This window comes from Podarcis filfolensis (genome assembly GCF_964270895.1).
Source record: "Podarcis filfolensis genome assembly, chromosome: 9".
Taxonomy (NCBI): Eukaryota; Metazoa; Chordata; class Lepidosauria; order Squamata; family Lacertidae; genus Podarcis; species Podarcis filfolensis.
In genome coordinates, this window is record NC_139610.1 from 51,769,798 (window position 1) to 51,782,398 (window position 12,601).

The window sequence follows — 12,601 nt, forward strand, 5'->3', positions numbered from 1 at the left end:
AATTTAATAATAGTAATATTATTATTTGCATGCCGCTTTCCCATAGTTCAAACCATGCTTACAACATAAAAAATACATAACTACAACATAACAAAAGTAGTCATAAACAATAAAGAAAACATCAAAGAATACACAACCAAAGTGAACAATTTCCACATAAATAATAATAGGATACAAAATAGAAAAAAATAATGTCAATAACTGCAACACCACCCCCCCCTGCATCATCAACCAAAAAAAAAACCCCTAAACAATATCCAGACTCAGAGTCTGTTCAGCAGCCTCAGCTTTTTTTGTAGCTGTAGTCAGTCAGGGCTCCGCCCTCCCAGACCAGGTGGGAAAAAACCAGCAAGTCAGGGATCACCTTTTCCTGGACTCACAGCCAAGATCACTGCAGCTCAGCTGGACAAAGATGGCATGAGGCTGGGTGATGGTGAAGTCAGGGCTGTACTGGTGCACCAACAGAACTAATGCAGTGCCCCCATTAGTGTACCTGTGCATCCCTGCCCCATACCCATCCAGGTAAACTACAGAGATGTTCATGTTGGGAGGGTGGCTTTACAGCTGTGCCCCACCACATGGGCTGCTATTGGACAGAACATTGTTTGAAATGTCTTTCTCATCCCTTCTCAAGATGCTACCTGTTGTTTGACTAGCTGCCTCTGATATGTCTCATAACACTGTTCTTTATGGCCAGATGTGTCGGTGCTATCAAAGCCTAGCTGCTTGCTTGCAACAGATGTATAGTTTAGTTTTAAACTGTCAACACAATATGTAGAAATTGTTATTCACACCCACCCATGGTGTAAAACTGAGACTCAGAAGTAACATTGGCATTTCCCAGCAAGCTGTTGAAACACAGCTGAGGCAATATCGTGCCTCTTTTTTGTGGGGGAATGTTTTGAGGTCTGTTGAGGAATGTGGTGATGATCATGACTTGTGTATTACCATTGGATTATCAAGAGATAAACTGGAAAATACAATGTTAAATTGTAGACAGATATTATGGGAAGTGTTGCCACAGGTCCAGCTTATTTGTTTCCTCCTTGCCTTGCCCCTCCCCCCAATTTGCATTTATTTTGGGATAAATGCCTTGTGTGTGGAGAGGGCTAGCATGAGAAACTTTGTGCCCAAGCCTGAAAATGCAGTACTATACACACAGCCACCTTGCACAATTGGGCAGTAGGCAGAGCAAACCCAACCTCTGATCTGTGATGCTGGAGGGGACTTGGATGGATTGGATGTGTCCCCCTGCCAAGCTGGACTCCACCATTCTCCACTAGTGGGAGAGCTCAACAAACCTGCTGTACCTGGAACTGGGTGTTGAGAGTGCAGCTCTCTCACGCAGCTGTGGGCAGCCTGAGGAACTAGCATCCACTTCGGGCCTGCCCATAAAAAGCAAGCCTAGAGTGAAAGACTAGAGCAATGGTCTGCTGTTTCCAGGACTCTTCTCATTGTGAGACTTTTGTGGGTGAGCTGAGAGGGGTTTTTTGGACCTTGGGTGGGAACCCAGAGGCTGAGAGGGAGGGTGTGTCAGAAGGAAAATGAATCTATATTGATTTATATATATATATATATTAGTAACAGGACGCGGGTAGTGCTGTGGTCTAAACCACTGAGCCTCTTGGGCTTGCTGATCAGAAGGTCAGCGGTTTGAATACCCGCGACGGAGTGAGCTCCTGTTGCTCTTTCCCAGTTCCTGCCAACCTAGCAGTTTGAAGCACGCCAGTGCAAGCAGATAAATAGGTACTGCTGCAACATGAAGGTAAACAGTGTTTCCGTGCGCTCTGGTTTCCGTCACGGTGTCCAGTTGTGCCAGAAGTGGTTTAGTCATGCTGGCCACATGACCTGGAAAGCTGTCTGTGGACAAACACCAGCTCCCTTGGCCTGAAAGCGAGATGAGCACCACAACCCCATAGTCACCTTTGACTGGACTTAACCATCCAGGGATCCTTTACCTTTTTACCTATATTAATATCTTTGTATCACTGTAACATTTTCATATGTAACTGGGCATTTTTGTAATATTTTGTTTAAGTTTTCTGTTGCTTCAGCTTTTTGTACACCTTAGAGATATTCTTTATATATTAAGCGGTATAGAAAATAATTAAATAATCAAATCAATCAACCATCATTGGAGATTCTTCACTGGCAAGGAGCACCCCATTGCAGCTGCTCAACTGGTGGACAGGCAGAAGCTGCTGGTGGTGGCACTCCTGTAGCTAGCAGAAACTCACGTACCATTTTGTGGTATTGTGGGGACAGCACATGATCGACTGGATCTGGTGCAGATTCTGCTGCTGTCATGTGATGCCAGTAGGCCTGATCTGGGCTTCTTCACAGCACCAGCCTTGGAGCTGCTGCAGTGAAGGGGCTTGCCTTACAGACTTCCCACCATCTGCTCTGGCTGGTGTGAACAACAGGGCTGTTGATGCAGTGCCAATGCCTGTGAAGCAGCTACATGCAGGGATAGGAAGTCACAGAAAAAGAATGTGCTATTTTATTCAGTTAACTGTGGACATCTGCATTGTACTAAAATTTTATTTCATTGGTATTTTGGATCTACAACACTATATTCTACATGCTATATCCCTGAAGTCAGGTGCCTCTGTTGACACTGAGCTGCTGCCATTTTCCACATTTCCACACTTCATTGCCTCCTGAATAGTGAGAGAGAGAGAGACTTCCTGTACAGTTCACAGTGTAGAAAAGAGGAGTTTGGCAGGTGTGGTTTGTCATGCCATTGTGCTATAGGAGTGGGGGCATAGCTGTCAATGTTTCCCTTTTTTTAAAGGGAAATTCCCTTATTCCGAATAGGATTCTTTGCAAGAAAAGGGAAAAGTTGACAGCTATGAGTGGGGGGTGGGGGGAACTATACCCTCTGAAATTCCTTTTTCTAACGAGCTAAATGCAGAACTCTGTCCTCCTGGCTGCCTCTGATTTCACTACTGCAGGAATAGGGAACTCTTTTCAGGACAGGGGCCACATTTTCTTGGGGGGGAATCTTCTGGGTATTGCATGCTAACAACGGTCAGAACTTGAGGTCATAGGAGATAGAGCAATGGATGTGACTCTTACTTTTGTATAGTAGCGTACATTCCAGGCATTCAAAAACCAGAGGCTTCTATACACATATACATACCCCTCCACCCATGGAAGCAAGAAGCATTGTCACAGTTCAAGGACACATTTCAACCGGGTAAAAGAGGAAAGTGCAGAATAGGCCTCTGAGGAGGGGGAATGCCCTATGGAGGATCCTACAGGCCAGATACAGAGGCCGAGGGGAGGGCAGCATTATGCCCCACGGCCTGTGGTTCCCCACACTTCACTTCTTCACCTCACTTTTAATTTGTATATTGCCTTTCTACATTACTAGACACAAGGCGGTTTGCAAACTGAAGAAACAAAAAAATATACAGCAAAGATCACACACCTTATAACAATCTGATCCAGTACAAAAAAGTCATAATAAAAGCATAACTTTAAAATAAACAACATGTATCAAATAAATTAATATTCCCATTAGAATATAAGAGTACACAATAAAATATCAGCAAATAAGAATTATACAGAAAATCACTCTTAACCATTACTGAACTATAATCAATAAAAATAACAGCAAGTCACAATGCATAAAACACCACAATACATACCAAACCATATAAAAGGGTAAAATTGTGGAAACAAAGACACACACCCTACTCAACTTCCCACCATGGAAATGTTATTTTCCATCATGATATGTTCTTCCTCCCATATCAATTGTTTCCTTTGCCATGCAACTGAAATCCCAGATTCCCCCTTCTGCCCAGGCTTTCTTACCATTACTGCTTCTGCTTCTCCTGCTGGCGTTCTTGATGCTGCTGCAACTGCTGTCTGCCCATTGAATACTACAAAGAAGCACAGAGCACAGTAAAGTGTGGTAGATGGGCATATCTCATGTAGCACACAACACCTGGTAAAGGTGTACAAAGGCACAGAACATGGCAGCATCACTGGTTAATGGGGGTGTGGTACATATTTTGAAAGTCACCAAAAAGTTCAAGGGTGGGAGCAACTGAAGATTGAAATTACTATGCATTTTGGCAAGGGTTGGAGCCCAGCAGTACTACCACTGGGAAGAGCACCTACAAGTGTCAGATAGTAAGGGAGGTGGCTGCAAAAATAACTAGAGAAATAAGCATTTGTGGAGCAAACAATTCCAAAATAATGTGGTGGGGTGAAATTGGGATGGCCACAGCACTAAGTCATTCATGAAGTATCAGAAAAACTCCATAATGTCACTAAGACTTGGAGAATGCAGTCTGCTATAATTAATTTGTCTCCACTCCCTTGTCAGTTGATATAAGGAGAGATAAAGGCTAGTTGAATTGACCTGGAAATACAAATAAACTGCGAGGACCAGAGTAGCTGGACAGCTCATGCAACTTGTGGCAAACCTTGCAACCAAATCAATTCTAGAGACCTTAGTGGCTGCCATTCTTGTAAAGTTAGCCAATAATGCCTAAAGAAGACTCAAATGCTATCTCCAGATCACTGTTCAGGTATTTGCAGACAATCACAATGAGGGTGCTTTTGTCTTTGTTTTCATCTTGAGAAGCAGTGCACAGCTAAAATCTTAGCAAATCATCTTACCAAAGCTAACATCTTACCAAACATTTGTTTGGTAAGGGGCAAAATGCACGCTTGAGACCAGTTTCAACACAGCCTTAGATTACATCCATGTTTGTCTTGGAATCATATTGCATGAAAAAAAAGGTGGGCAGATGATCTTTGCTTTACACTTTCGCTGATGTTTACTTGCAAGTGTTCAATATGTTTTTTAATATAGCAGGAGAATACAGTGGTGCCATTCCTCACACTGTAATTAAGATTGCATCGACTTTTCCATTATATAAAACACTTTTTGTGAGGTTTCAGACTCAGCTGTAAAAATTCATTCCAGTTTGAGACTTGGCAAAGGAAGCCTAGGCATGGGGTGTGCTTCTTTTTATAAAATATGATAAAAATGTACTCGGTCGTGTTTATAATTTTACAGGCCATGTAAAACACCACAGGTTAGGGTTTTAGGAACACTGTATGCTTTGAAAGTCAGACTTTGAAAGTCCTAATGGACCACCAGATGAACTGGAAATCTGGATAGTCTGTGTGCTTTAAAAACCAAACCCCGAACAACCCATGAACAAAATTGACATTCCTATTACTAAAAAGTTCATTAATTTATATCAATGTTTCACAGAAGCTGTTCTATATTCAGTCTTTTTGTCCTCTGAGGAAGGAAGGGGGGAAATGGTTCTGTGATCCAAATACACTGAGCACTGAAAAAAGAAAGAGTTGAGACAGTTGCCTTCTTTGCATGACATGGTGAGTCAAACAATAACTTACTGGGGTTGTGCAAATGTGCAGGTTCCAAGAGAGAAGCTGACAGCAACTTTCCTCCTTTTTTAAAATTGCAGTGCCATTCTGAGCTAAGCCAAAGTTTGGCTCCCTGCAGCTCATTTTCCCAACTTCTTGAGCTGAGTATTAGGGGGAAGCACTTGGAGAGGGGAGATGAAAGAAAGTGATAGGTGGGCACTCTTCACCCATGTCCCACCACATCACATGCTTTCTGTGCCATTGAGATACTTCCATTCTTAATCAACAGAATGGCCCTGGGGGGCTGCAAGGCATGGTCCCCAGGGGTCAAGACTTACCATGAGAATACTGGTAGCATATTCATTGGAGAGTTTTCTGGAATCAACACTTAAGAATACAGGTCTTGTTTCACTGGCACAAGCTCCCAGTATCACATTGTTTTAATTGAAACAAATGACTTTTTAATCATAGTGCGCCGCAGAGTATCTGTCTTTAAACAAAGTCTACATATTTGGCCACAGATGGGACTTAACTTAAGCAATGTTCATAAACATAACAACTCCCGTGAAGCACAGGACTGCCAACTTTAGAAGGAAAAGTTTCTGAGCAGAAACAAACATGCATGCACAGCTGGTGTGTGATCCAAACAGTCACTTAGTGTGGAATGACGATCTGCTGGGTAACATTAGAATATTATAAGCTCATTAGAAACAACACACTTGTCCTATATTTGCTCCCACAGCATACTGCACTGCTATCACAAGCAAAGAGCAGTCATTGTTTCTAGTAGGCTATATAGGAACATAGGAAGGTACCTTATACCAACTGCCTTATATGAGTCAGGAGCTGCCTTTTACCATATCAGGCCATTGGCCCATCTCGCTCAATATTGTTAACACTGACTATCAGCAGTTCTCCAGAGTTTCAGACAAGGAATCTTTCCCAGCCCTACCTGGATATGCTGGGGATTGAACATGCAGAGCTCGTACTCTACCACTAAACTATGGTTCTTCAGACAAAAATAGAGTAATCAAGGTGGCTATCAGGAACAAAGGAAGCCATCTTGTACCAGCTCAGACCATGGGTTCATCTACCTCAGTATTATCAACAAAGTGGTGTTCTACCACTGCGCTACATTTCTTCCTTTACCACCAAATTGTCTTGTCTCTCAGGGTTGGTTGTAGTAACATTATTATTATTATTATTATTATTATTATTATTATTATTAGTGATGCCACTAAATTTCATAGTTCCAGAAGTAGAAATAAGAATGTCATAGTGCTCATCGCAAATAGTATTGTGGTCCCCAAATGTCTTCTGTGGCTCAGGTTTTAGCCCAAGACAGAGAAAGTTCCCCTTCACTGCTTTCATCCTACTGATCTGGCCATCTCCATTGCAGGCACAAAGTTGCCCAGTTAGGTTTGGAGTTGGGAATCTGATGATAGAACTCTATTTTCTGATGAAGTGGAAGGGGGATACTTCTGTTTTTCTGTTTTTCAGATGATTTCTGAGTCTACTGAGTAGGGTTTTCTTACAGAAGTCTTTTGTTTTTGTTGTCCTGCTTTGGATTTATTGCCAATTTTGTTTTGTATTCTATTCTATTATAAATTTTGCAAGCCTTCTCTGAGTGCCTTTTGGTAGACTAGAGTAAAAAATATCTAGAAAGAATAAAGTATAACCCATCATGCATGTGTATCAGGACTTCAGAAGATGGTAAAGTTCCAAAAATGCTAGATTCCTTTAGAAATCTGAGCATTTGCTACTCTGTTGTGGAATCAAGAAATATGTGATAGAAAACAGAACATAACCTCCACAAAGAAAGCAGCAATGGAAAAGGAGAATGAGAATAGAGCATCAAGTGTAGATAGGGAAATCGTGTCTGCCTTCTATTTGTACAACTGTCCTTTGGGGAGAGCTCATACACTGTCATGCACATGGTGGACATTTTCCCACTCCCCTCCTTTATTTTGCTTGTGTTGAACAAGCCGGATGACCTCTTGTTATGTAATGCATAACAAAAACCACCGGTAGTCATGAATGAGACAGTCATATGCTCCATCTGTGGTGACTGTCTATGTTAATGGCCCTCAATTGTTGTGTCAGGACCTACAAATGAGTCATGATTTGACCAAAGGTGGGTTGTACCTGCAGCACTAACAGCATATACAGCAGGACAAGTGCTAGCATTTGGGCCAACTGCGCACAGCTGAAGGCCCCAGAGACTTGGAAGGGCCTCTCACTGTCCTCTCTGCTGGGCTCCTGGATGATTTGCAGCAGCAGCAGACAGCACTGAGCAGTGCCTCTATTGAATGGCAGCCATAGAACTATGAAATTTGCTTATTTCATCAATCTATAGTTTTGGAATGACTGTAGATCTATGAAATACTTTATGAATCAGTGGGCCAGGGCACTGCATTTGTGGGGGTCACTTGGCAGTTGGCCACCGCAGATGGGAGAGGATTAGCTCCCATTTTTTAAAAAAGCTGCCACCAGTCCACCACTGAAACGTGTTTGGGGACCTGGTGGAGGGTAGTGAGTTCTGTTTTCACCCAAGCAGCACTTGTGGCAGAGAAAGCATGTGACTACTGCTACTACTGCAGCTACCACTAACATAGTTGGGCCCTATCTGGTCAGATGTTGGGGGGCATCATTGGCACTGTGTCAGATACCCTCCTAAGTCTGGTGCCAATACATGCATGTTAAGGAGGAAGAGGAAGATGATGATTCCATAGTTTATGTTTGGGCTATAGTTGGGTCCCATTTTTGAAAAAGATTCTTTCTCTGCATGTTACAGCAGCTTTGTGAAGCCTGGTTGAAATACTTTCTGAGAGATGAGTTTTGCATACTATGAGGATAATGACAGAGGCTGCATTCACATGACAGTTCATTCCATTTTCATGACTGCTAAGTTCCACATTGTATTTGAGCTTCCACACAATGGAAAAGCCACTTCTGCAGCTATAGTGGAATACAGTGCAAGTTTAGTACTCATTTCTGTGTTAGTTGCTTTCGGGGGGCGGGGAATCCAATTGCAAATAATATGTAAATGTGTGCTAAACTTGCACTATAGTTCCAGAAGTGACTTTTCCATTGTGTGAAAGCTCAAATATAATGTAGAAATGAACAGCTGAGGAAATGTTGGGGAAATGCAATGAACTGCCATGTGAATGCAACAAGAGTGACTCAAGAGGGGAATGTGCACATGTATCTCAATGCTGTCATTTGATAATATGGCAGATACACAGGGCAAGTCATGCTTCGTTATATACGAGTAGCATGGAGAACCCATTAAACATTGATTTCAGCTGGCATCCACATTGCTGGAGTGATGTGTAAAGTCAGCACTAAGTGGCAGACAAAGAGGAATGGGGTCTGATAGCTTTGGTCTCATAATATGATTCCATCTTCCATCACTTCTTATTATAGAAATAACTGATATTTTAAAAAATAATTAAGTATGGCATTAGCTGCATGCAGCTGGGGTGGGGTGGGAATAGAAGTCGTTTTTTAATAACTTGCCTTCTGTGTTGCAGGTGGGTTTTTCATTTAAGACTTCTTCAGTCCTTTGGTGATATCCCACAACGAAACCATAAAATTGTACTTTTGATAACACTGCCTGTTGCTATGGAAATAATAATAATCATTCTTTGCCTTCACTTGGGAATCCAAATATATCCATATGCACTGTACAAACATGAATTAATTTGGTCTCACATCAGCCATGGGCAGGAGTCTAGGATTTTGCAGATGGGAAGTATTAAGCACAGAGGAAGTTTGTAGCAGAGCAGGGAATAGAATCACAGAGGTCTGTCTCTCAGCCCTCTTCTTTAACCACCAGATTATTGCTTTGCCTTACCCTGTGAACGTAAAACTGTCATGTTAGTACAGGCTGAGCGTGAGGTTTCACTTTGGTTTACCATCTCCAAATGGCTAAAAATCAACGGCCAGGTCATTTGTAAAAGATGTGCTCCAACTGCTCTTACCAGGGGCATTTCCTATTTTTTCTCCCTAGTAAATCTCATCCTTATGTTGCCTTTCAGAGTTTTGTTCATTTTCACACTGATGCGCTGAAATTCTTCATGTTTCCCTTATTCAGGGAATTCAGTGCAATGTAAAGCAACCCACAGTTTTGCTGGATTGGCTTCACTGGGTGTTTGCACTGCACTGACCTCTCTACCACTTTGCTCCTCTCATTCCAATAAGCAGCAACAATTCAACTGCTGGGAGGTCAGGCAAGTGCTGTTGCCCCACAGTGTTGTCTGCTACTGCTATGAACAGAGGAAGAAGCCTTATACAAAGTCATACCATTGGTTCACCCTAGTATTGCCTACACTGACTTGCAGTGGTTCCCCAAGAATTCAGGGAGGTAGTCTCTTCCAGCCCTACCTGGAGATGCTGGGAATTAAGCCAGGGACCATCTGTACGCAAAGCAGATACTCTACCACTGAGCTACAGCCTTTCCTGAATGCAAAGCATGTGCTCTGTTTTTGAGCTATCCCCACCCCACCCCTGGGAGAAGAGTAGGTGCATCTTGACTGCAATATGTATGACTGTGTATATAGACTCATAGGTGCAACAATTCAGTGCACTGCTTCCCTTCTATCACCTCCCTCCCATCTTCTGTCTAGATTGAAAATGTTGCTAAATGGTGTAAGTAAAATCACATGCTTTTAAACATTATTGTAGTCATCTTCTCCATGTCCTTCTGCCATCTGGAGTCAGAGGACAGTAGGGATGGTTATTTTAAATGGATTTGTACAAGGAATTTGGTTATTTTGACCTGAGTTTTGATCACATCAGACTGCCTCTTGTATCAAACAGCTGTTTATGTCTAATTCACTTGTGCATTATTGCCTTTAAAAAAACCCCAACTAACCATATGCAAAAAGACATATATGTATAATATAGGTAAGGGAGCTATGCCCCATGCCATGTTATATTTTTACAGCATAATTTTATGGATATTAATGCAAACATATTTTATACAGTTGCAAGCATTCTTATATTAATCTGTTATTTTCTGGTAACTTTGGGAAACCTGGAATGTATCTGCATATGGTATTATAGGCATAATGAAGAGTATACTAAGGGTTGTTTTGTTGTGTGTGGATCTGGTCAGAGAAAAATCTCACTTCTTGCTGAGATTAAGGAATGATGTGGGAATCTTTTTTAAAAAACAAAAAACAAAAACCTTTGTGAATAAGTTTAACACCAAGTTATTTCTTTTTTATATTATGATTTTATTCTGTGAACCACCCTGAGACCTGCAGGTATAGGGCGGTATATATATTGATTAATCAATTAATTAATTATCCATCCTTACGGTGAGGGTCTTTTCAATTGTGGCAATGGGTCTATGTTTCATGTGGCACCAGGCATAAAAGAGTTAATTCCTTCTTTTCATGCTTTATCTAGATTTTGGGGGTTGTGGCTCCTTTTGCTAAGAGGGATGGGGGGAATAGTTGTACACATGCTTTTTAATTATTTTAATGATTACACAGACTTTGTGCAAAAAAAGACAGCAGGCTTGGGTCCGTAAAGATTTTGGGTCCTTCCAAAATTGAACAATTAGACACACACAGAGAAACACACACACACACAATAAAAAGATATCTCCAAAATGTCTAGACATTTTACATCTCTGATATGACATTAAGTATTGTACAGTGAATCTGCCTAGCTGAATTTCATTAGCAGGCACCATATGGATTCCAAATGACTGATAAGCTTTAGTACCGCACGTTTTTCCATCCCACACCTTATACAGGATATTCATCTGGCCATTCTGAACATTAAATTGTCTAATAAAATAACAGATGAGGAAGGAGGATTTGCTGGTAGGAAGGATGGTTGCTTCTATAAGCTGTTTTAACATAAGAAGAGCTTGCTGGATAATAGTGCAGCATCCTGCTCTCACGGTGACCAATCAGATGCCCATGGAAAACCTGGAAGCAGGACCTGAGCACTAGAGTGAGCAATCTTCCTCACTGTAGTGTCCAGCAACTGGTATTCAGAAGCATTGCTTCTTCCTAAGCTTACTCAGGAGTTGTTGGTGAAGTACAGTACTTTGTCAACTGCTTTTTGAATGTCCAGGCATACTATGTCAACTATTCCACCTTTATATGCCTGTTGATATGCTCAAAGAACTCTAAGAGAAGATCTGCTCCAGGAAGGCATGTACTTGTATATGCTTGTCTATTTTATATTTAACAATACTTTCCACTAGTTTACCTGGGGAAGACATTAATCACCTGGACTGCAGTTTCCAGGATCTCCCATGATGTTACATTAGCCACTTTCCCGTCCTCAGGTATGGAGGCTGATTTTAGGGACAAGTTACTGGAGAAGTTTGTTACTACTCTGTGCAAATTCCCTGGTCTCATAAGAAATAAAGTTAATTAACCATGAACTCAGCTTGTAGTTAGTTTCTACATAAGCAGCTGAAGACAGCACAAAATGGGGTATGAAAAGGGTGATATCCAACATTAGTCTGCCAGCAATTCCAGAATACTGTAAATGTCCTGCCAGAATGGAGTGGAGAGAAGAGGATTGAGACTGGATGAAGGGCTGGGAGAGTAATAATTTCATTCTGCATATCATGTCTAAAGTCTGAAGATGGTGTGTAAATGTCTGTAAGGGGGAAAAACTCTACTTGGAGAGATCACAGTTTACAATGACCTCATCCAGGAGAAATCTAAGTGCCATATGTTCTGCTGGCCTGGTTTTAATTCAATGAATGCTGTTCAAATGCTAAAATTCTTGGAGGAACAAACTTTTTCGGAAAGCGATTGCAAGAATGCCTCCTCCTATGTCTTGTTTTGCTTGTGCTAATTTTTAATCAGCTCCAGACTCTGGGATCCACACACAGTAGTCCTACATTTAAAGAGAGCGCACAGTTACATAACTTGCTCTTATTCGGCCAACACAACACATCTAATGGGAAGCCAGAGATGAGAAATGGATAAGTATCAAGACACCTGTGTTCTTTAAGAATCCAAGAATCGGACAATACTGAAAACAAATCCCCTGAGATGTTCAAATTAGGCTGTACGCAATCTTTGGCAATCTGGACAGAATCCCCTCACTATTTTCATTATGTTGCTTTTCGTACTCACTTGAGTCATCGGGACTTCTTTTTCTCTACTTTGACACCTTAGACTTAATGGACCCAGTTCTCTTCTGTCTCTGCTTTGGCACCAAAGTGGGATTTAGGGTGGAGTTAATCATAAGGGAGCAATGGTGTAGA